Source organism: Protopterus annectens, chromosome 1.part0 (assembly GCF_019279795.1).
Source record: "Protopterus annectens isolate FY-2018-M chromosome 1.part0, PAN1.0, whole genome shotgun sequence".
NCBI classification, from domain to species: Eukaryota; Metazoa; Chordata; order Ceratodontiformes; family Protopteridae; genus Protopterus; species Protopterus annectens.
The window spans coordinates 1,077,028,387-1,077,036,153 of NC_056725.1; positions in this window are offsets into that span (position 1 = coordinate 1,077,028,387).

Consider the following 7,767-nt stretch of genomic DNA (forward strand, 5'->3'; position numbering starts at 1 on the left):
TAATGAGTATTGTGGTGTTCTGACAAGTCATTGAGGACTTTAATCAATAAATAATAGCATACATTTGGCTTTCAGGCTTCTATCCTTCAGAGATTCCTGCTAATACATATCCTGTTTTCTATCAACTTTCTAAGTGTGTGAGGGCAATATTTCAGATGTGTCCCTTTTTTATTGTTTTGTCCCCCCATTATTTGTGCCTTTGTCCACATGGACTGCTGACAGGGAATATTGGCGTACATTTGCTTTAAGACTTCTATCCTTTGGTAATTCATGCTAATGCATGACCTGTTTTCTATCAACTTTCTAAGTTTGTGAGGGCAATATGTATGATGTGTCCCTTTTCAGGGATTTATCCCCCATTATTTGTGCTTTTGTACACATTTCCTGCTTTAGCAGGCTGCGGAGGTGGTGTACGGCACTTTTACAATGCAGGGTGTGTCACAGAACCTGTCACACACCCCCTACATTGCTTTTCTACTGCCATGTGTATTTCAGTGTCTGTGGACACTGAAATTATCATTTATTTCATTTCAGTGTCCGCGGACACTGAAATACTGGCATAATATTAGAGTAATTCTCTAATGGTATGCCAGATCGTATTAGAGAGTGCCGTATGGCACTTTCTGAGTGCAAGGGGCATGTTCAATGTCTGTGCACTACTTGAATACGCCCCCTGCACTTGTTCACGATTTGTGTCCGAGTAGGTTAAACAACAGCGCACCTTCATAAATATGCGAGGTGCGCTGCTGTACTATACAGACATGAACCACTCTGTGCAGGAATAGTGCTATTCCTGCACAGAGTTTATTGAATCCCAGGGAATATCTTTGCGTACCATTATTTTATCACATAGCATATGGCATAATGAGCATTTTGTATTTGAGAAACATCCTCACGTTATAATATCATAACTGAACTAAGAAACCACTAGATATAAAGAATCAAAACTGCTAGAGTATTGCAAGTCTTCATCCTTGTCCATAGTTCATTAGAGATTGCCTGTACTTGTCAGCAGAATAGTAAGCTTTATTTTCAGTTGAGTAAAGCTAATAGATGCTGTCCTTATGAGAGCTCAGCTGTTATACAGTAACAGGTCTGTTATCCTGTCATTATGCACAGTGACCTCAGTGCATTTGCAGTGCAATATAAAGTATCATTTCCTTTATAGTATCTTTTTTTTAACTGGGAGCTTCTTCACCTTGTATCCATACCCGATACAGCAATTTAAATGGAAAGCATGCTACTGCAACATTCTATTTTTATAAAAGCTGCTAAAGACTTAATGCTAGACTGGTGAATTACTTCCTCTTGGACTATAAGGACCATTTGACTTTTTGAGTACAGCTAAATCAAAACAAAGCACATTAGAAATATATATATTTTAAAACAAGTTAATTAAGCTTTTTAGCAGAGAACTAAAGTATTAGTATACTGCTCAGTTATTCCCCATTAATGAGATATACTGTCAGGCAGCACATTTGATTAAAATCTTACAAGAGAATAGTCAAGCAAACTGTTCATAATATTAATGAGTCATGCTAAAATGAGGAGAGCACTGTATCATGCTAATTTAACTTAATTTCAAATGTGTCGCCATCTGTTTTTCTTTGTGCATTTATCTTTCAAGATGGTAGGATTTACTAGCTTTTAATACGTTGATAAAAGTAAGCATAAATTATACAGAAGGATTGTTGCCAGAATGAAGTTAAGGGACATTTTGACACCACTGTTTCTCTATGTTGACCACTCTGGCAGCCAATAACATAAAATGGCAGAGGATAATGTTTGATTAAGATGGCTTATTAAATGTTAAAAATAAAGAAAAGTATATTAAACTGCAGGATATCACTTGTTAATGACACCCTTCATAAAACAAACAGAAACAGAACAGTTTAATGTTATCAAATGTACACTTCTCAGATGGTTAAAGACACCTTTCATTTCCAGGCATTGGCCATAAAACGGTTGAACTTTAAAGTTACAGTAACCCATTCAGGTATAATTGTTATGGGAAACAGCCCACTCAATAAAATCTGCAAATGAGTGTTTTTGATCATGTTACTTGGTTCTCAGAACTTTATATTTTGTTTTGAATCAGAGTATATGTAGCTCTTAAACAACTTTGTCTAGTAAGCCTTCATCTGTGTTAACTACAAAACTGAAAACTGTTCCTGCATTCCTCATTAAAGTATATGTGTCACCTAACCTTCCTAACTCTTTTTTTTAGATGTATAATTAAATACAACTGCTCATTTTGATTTTGTGAACAATTTCTTATTTCACAATCAATTAAGTCCCAGTGTGAAACTGTACTCCATGCATTTGTTGTGTATTGTATGCTACATTTCATGATTTGCTTTCGGGTTTTAATTAATAAAAATATCCATCCATTTTAAAAACTTTTTTCTTACAGGCATCTTTTGCAATCTTTGCCTCAGATGGAACATTTAGTTATATTTGTTGCGCATCCATATATCATCACTAAGCATCTTTGAATGCTTATGGAGGATTATAAGGCATGCTGTTGCCAAATTCATTTGCACTGCGGCACTAATTGTTGCTAATGTGATTTTCTCCTGCTGTTTTTCATCAGTTTCAAATTTGTATAACTGAGATTATGTATCCCAAATGAGGATCAGGCTAATGATTCCTGAAGATGTTTCAGGTGTTGCTCACAGCTGCATTACATGACCAAATGACTAGTCCACTCTTGACTGCAGACGTTTGAGCTGGTATCAATAATAAAGCTAAGACATTCTGGTGACAAAGATTTACTAATGATTCTCTACATTTCGTGATGCATTCTTTCTAAAATTAGTGGTTCTTCTAAACTAATAGATAACTTAAGTCACCAAAAACAGTCTTTGAGTACTATTAACTGTTCTTAACATTTTTTCAGGGAACATATCCCACTGTACTAGGAAGCTGTCTATTTGTTTTTACTCCATTGCAGTATCAAAAAAATGAGTCTATAGTAGAATGACTTGTATCAGTTTTACTTCCAGATGTAGTGCTGGACAACATGAGTAAAAAGGAAAGTGCAACATAAATCAGGAAGGGTCTGTAGTCAAGCTGCATATGAGGAAATATGCAGAAAGTTTAATGAGCAATAATGAAATATTGCAAGCTACATAACTTCTTTGTCTATGTGCTTTGTTACAGGAGTGAGTCATGCCAATTGTTTTGTCAAAACAATGTACATAGTGCATTTGCATCTATAGTAAAATAAATAATTATTGCCATAAATGTATTTTGTTTTGTATTTGTTATCCTGGAGGAAGAGCTAGGCAAATCCCATTTACTACTGATGCTAAATGAATAAAGTGTCAAAATGTAGAAATTTTCAATAAAACATAAGAGTGAAACATGCAATAATTCATCACCGAAGTGTTCTCATTAAATAAAAAAATTCAGTAAGACTGACATTCATTCATTTATGCATTTATGCATTTATTCCTCAAGTACCTATTTAGTCCAGTTCAGGCTCATAGGGCGTCAGAACCTATGCTGACAGCAAGTGGGCATAAAGCAGAGAAACTAATACTGCATGGAATGCCAGTGTATCACAGGACACACATACTCACTATTTTCTCACACAACACACAGACCTATGGGCAATTTAGAGAATTGGTAATTCACCTACAGCAAGTCTTTGATAGGTAGGAAGAAGGTAGAGCACCATGGACTATCCACATGAACCAGGGAAGCGAAGTAGAAAGACATCTCCACTGAGAACTGAACTGCAGAACTCAAGCTTGATAAGATAACAGTGGTAATCACGGTACCAACTCATAGACTTATAAGTAAGGGAAGTCAGCAATGTAGTAAAGCTTTCAAGGAAGACAGTACATACATTGCTGCACAGTATAGCATGATTTTACACAATGCTTGAATTATGGATACTGAAACACCAAGATAGAGAAGACAGAGAAATGAATGCATATTTTGTCTTCGGAGAGTAGCTTAGTTACCAGAAGTCAGGTTATATGTTCCTCGTAACATGTTCCATCAGTCAAAATTACATTTTGGTTAGAGGTCCTCTAAATTGTGAACCTAAGCATAATCATAGAATAATAGGGAATTTTAGTGAAGAGACTTATTAAACCTGAAGTCAAACTAAATAACAAAATAATAAAAGGAATATCTAGGCAGTATACAAAGTAATATGGCTGGTGACCTTAAAGCCACATTAAGCAATTTTGCTAGTGCTTAAACTGGGTCCTTTTTAATTACTAGACACTCTGGTTATTGATTCTAGATAACATTGACTATGCAACACACCAGTTCTCATTTAGTCAAAAAGGAATCACTGAATCCTGCATTGCTGATTGTTATAATGCAGATCACTATTTTGCATAAGTACAGAAAAAATAACTGAAATTAATAAAGATGTTTTTATTGGGATCTATTTTCCCTACACCACACATTTATAGCCTTTGACTTACACCAAGACAGCTTAATATACATTTCTGAGGTTGCATACCCCGAGAGATACAGAAAATATACTTGACTTTATAGAAAATGAAACAGTCCCTTCATTCTGAGGCAGTTTGTCCTCAATTAGTATATTAGGATTTTGGCTATGGTGCAGGAAAGACACCTCATTAAAGATGCAAAGGGGCTGTAATACTCATTAAAACAACATAATCAGTCATAACATCTTTACTGCAATGGCATTTTTTTATTATTCAGCAGGTCTGTTGTCAATATATCATAAAGTCACATATTTCCATCACAGGCATATAGCTCCTGAGTGAAACAGTGCATGTTGCTGCTCTAAAGCATAAAGTGAATTAGCAACATTATGGTATGAAGGTCTATTATTCTGTCTATAAATATTGTTCACAAAGCTTACAAAGGAACATGTTAATCTTTATTTGAAATATGTACACATCTTGATTGATTTAATTCATAATTTTCACATTAAGTATTTTTTTTGCAAAAAAAAAAATCAGAAATAAGAAAATATTACTATAAGTCTGTCTTTTAACTGCAACTATTGAAGCTTAAATTAAATCTGCGCCAAAAGATATTAATCACATTGCCTTATTGATGTTAACTATAGCGGATGAATGTTCCATCGTCAAGACTTACTCAGACCATTCTTACAGCATCACAAAAAAAAAAAAAATCATCCAAGAGGTATGGACTCTGTCTCAGATGTAGAGTAGAAGGCATTGGCATTTCAGACACTGACATCATGACAACTCCCAGAGTTTTGAGCTAACACAGCTATAATGTGGCCTCTGTAGTAACATGCTATGTGGTAGTCCAGTGAATAATCTGCATGTCTGCTGAGTTATGTGTTTGCATCTTCTGTCTCCAGTTTATGTATAGCTGAACATGTGCTATCCATGCCACAAAAATGTTTGATAATCACAGATTGCATACAAGCCCTGAATTATAAGGGTTATCTGGATTTCCGGTACTGTTGTAGAGACCCTTACCTGCATAATCCATAATGAACTCCATGAACTGCAACAGGATGCAACCAGCTGATGCCTGAACCATGCCTGTTGTGTCCCTTCTATGTCTTTAAAAAGTGTCCACTGCTACTAGGGTCATAGTAGTAAAGAGTCTAGTTTATAGTGGTATAGGCCTACCTCTACTACCTTCAGCCTCCACACCCTGCACAAACCACAAAATGTATCTAATGTCTGAGCATCTATCTAAAACCTGTACATCTGCACTTGTGTTGTTAAGCAGGTATACAGGATATGCGCCATAAAGTGAAGTCTAGTGGGCTAGCATCATGCAAATGGTTAGCAGGGTGGAACTGTTTTGATGGTAGCATCTACAGCCTATATATATATATATATATATATATATATATATATATATATATATATATATATATATACACCTACGTTTGTTTGTTTCTCTCGGCTAGGGGTCACCACAGTGGAACTCCGGTCCACTAATGATTGGCAGTAGATTTTGACATACTGGCTTGCCGGGCCTAATGCACAACCTTCAACAAAGGAACGCCTATTCACACATGTCACCACACAGAAGACGTTCTAACTGAGAATCGAACAGGCAACGTCTAACGGTGAGGCGACAATGCTACCGCAGCACCACCACCGCAGTATCTATATACACCTAAGTATGAATGCTAATTAGTCATGTTTCATTTGGCATTTACAATAACGTTCATATTTTTTGACTGTATATTTATACCATTGTTGCCAACATGCAAGTCATTTTATAACCTTCCTGCAGTCACAAATTATATTTTTTGGGGGTTGCATTATGCTAACTTCATTTGCTTGATGCTATGAAACTATTTATGTTCCCTGTGTCCATGCGATTTATGTTTCTCTATATCATATCTATGAATCTTTTACTACTTTTCTACATACTACCTTTGGGATGCAACCTATGCACTGTAATGCATAATTTGTATGAACCAATGCACAAAGGTGAAATCTTTTAATGAGAGAATGTGTATATACATATATGAGAGGTATCAGTGCCTTTACATTTCAGTCATAAAAAGTGTTAGGCAAAATCATTTCAAGTAATGCACATTGTGTAATTGTAATATCTTTTGTATCCTTTTTCACAATGCCTGCCAACTCTCAGCCATTCCATTTGCTGGTCAGCTGATTCATTCCTTATGGGGAAAAAGTAATTCTTACAGCCATTGAGGTTACTCTTTTTGTATATTTGCAGGCCACAGGCAGTACAGATGAATGCATACATTTGCTATCCCCAGGCATACTTGTGCATTTTCCTATAAGGTCGTTACCTATATGCATCATATGCTGCTTCAGGTGTGGGTGTGCCACATCCTTAGCACAGCATGCAGCAACATACAGCCTCCACTGGGCGCCAGTATTGCACCAGTTGAGGCTAACTTCTTCCCTGCAGAATGGATGAGCCAGGTTCATCCCCCACTCACATCCCACCCCAAGTTGGCTTTGCCATCACTTTGGTCAGCAATCCATTCAGAATTGCCTAGTTCACAGTCAGCATCTTATCCCTCTGTATCATGGAAAATGCCAATGTTTTTGATTCCATTAGATGTGATCATAAGCCATGGGAAATGTATTTCATCAGGTCAAAATGATAAATATAGCTTTTTCACACGTTAGTTCAAATATTTATGAATGAGATTATTTCTTCCATTGCCATCAGTTGCGGGCTGTTACACTTTACTCACATTGTTGTTGCAGGAGGGTATGGAAGATTTTCTGGATATATGATATAAATAACAAAGAAAGTTGAGTATGGTCGAGGATGTGCTCTGGTAGTGGACTCAAAGAATGAATGAAGATAACTAAAAGAAGGCAAGCGGCACACATAAGGAAGCTTGCTACATGTGCACTAATGCATACACTAATTAACAAAGACATTGTTAAACTGTTTGAAGTACACAAAGCATAGTCATTATGCACTGGTATCAGCAAAACTGTAAACTTATGTACTAGTTTGACTTCTGAAAACTGATTAACAACATTGATATACACATTTCAAAGCTATTAAATCCAGTTTCTTGCTGCAGCATACATGGCAACCACAAGAGAGCAGAGATGGGAATGTCTGACAGCACTGAAAAACTGTAATTAATTTTGCATTGCAAAAGGGCAAAGGGGGAAGAGTGCTGTTGACTGATGTATGTTTTGCTTGTGTTTATTTTCTGGGTGACAGTGTTAAGCATGTGGCAGCTTGCAAAACTGTTAAAACACTTCACGCTTCAATTCTCAATCTTTCTTTCTCTCTGTCTAACTACTGGACAGGAGCAGCTAAGGTTCATAGGTTCAT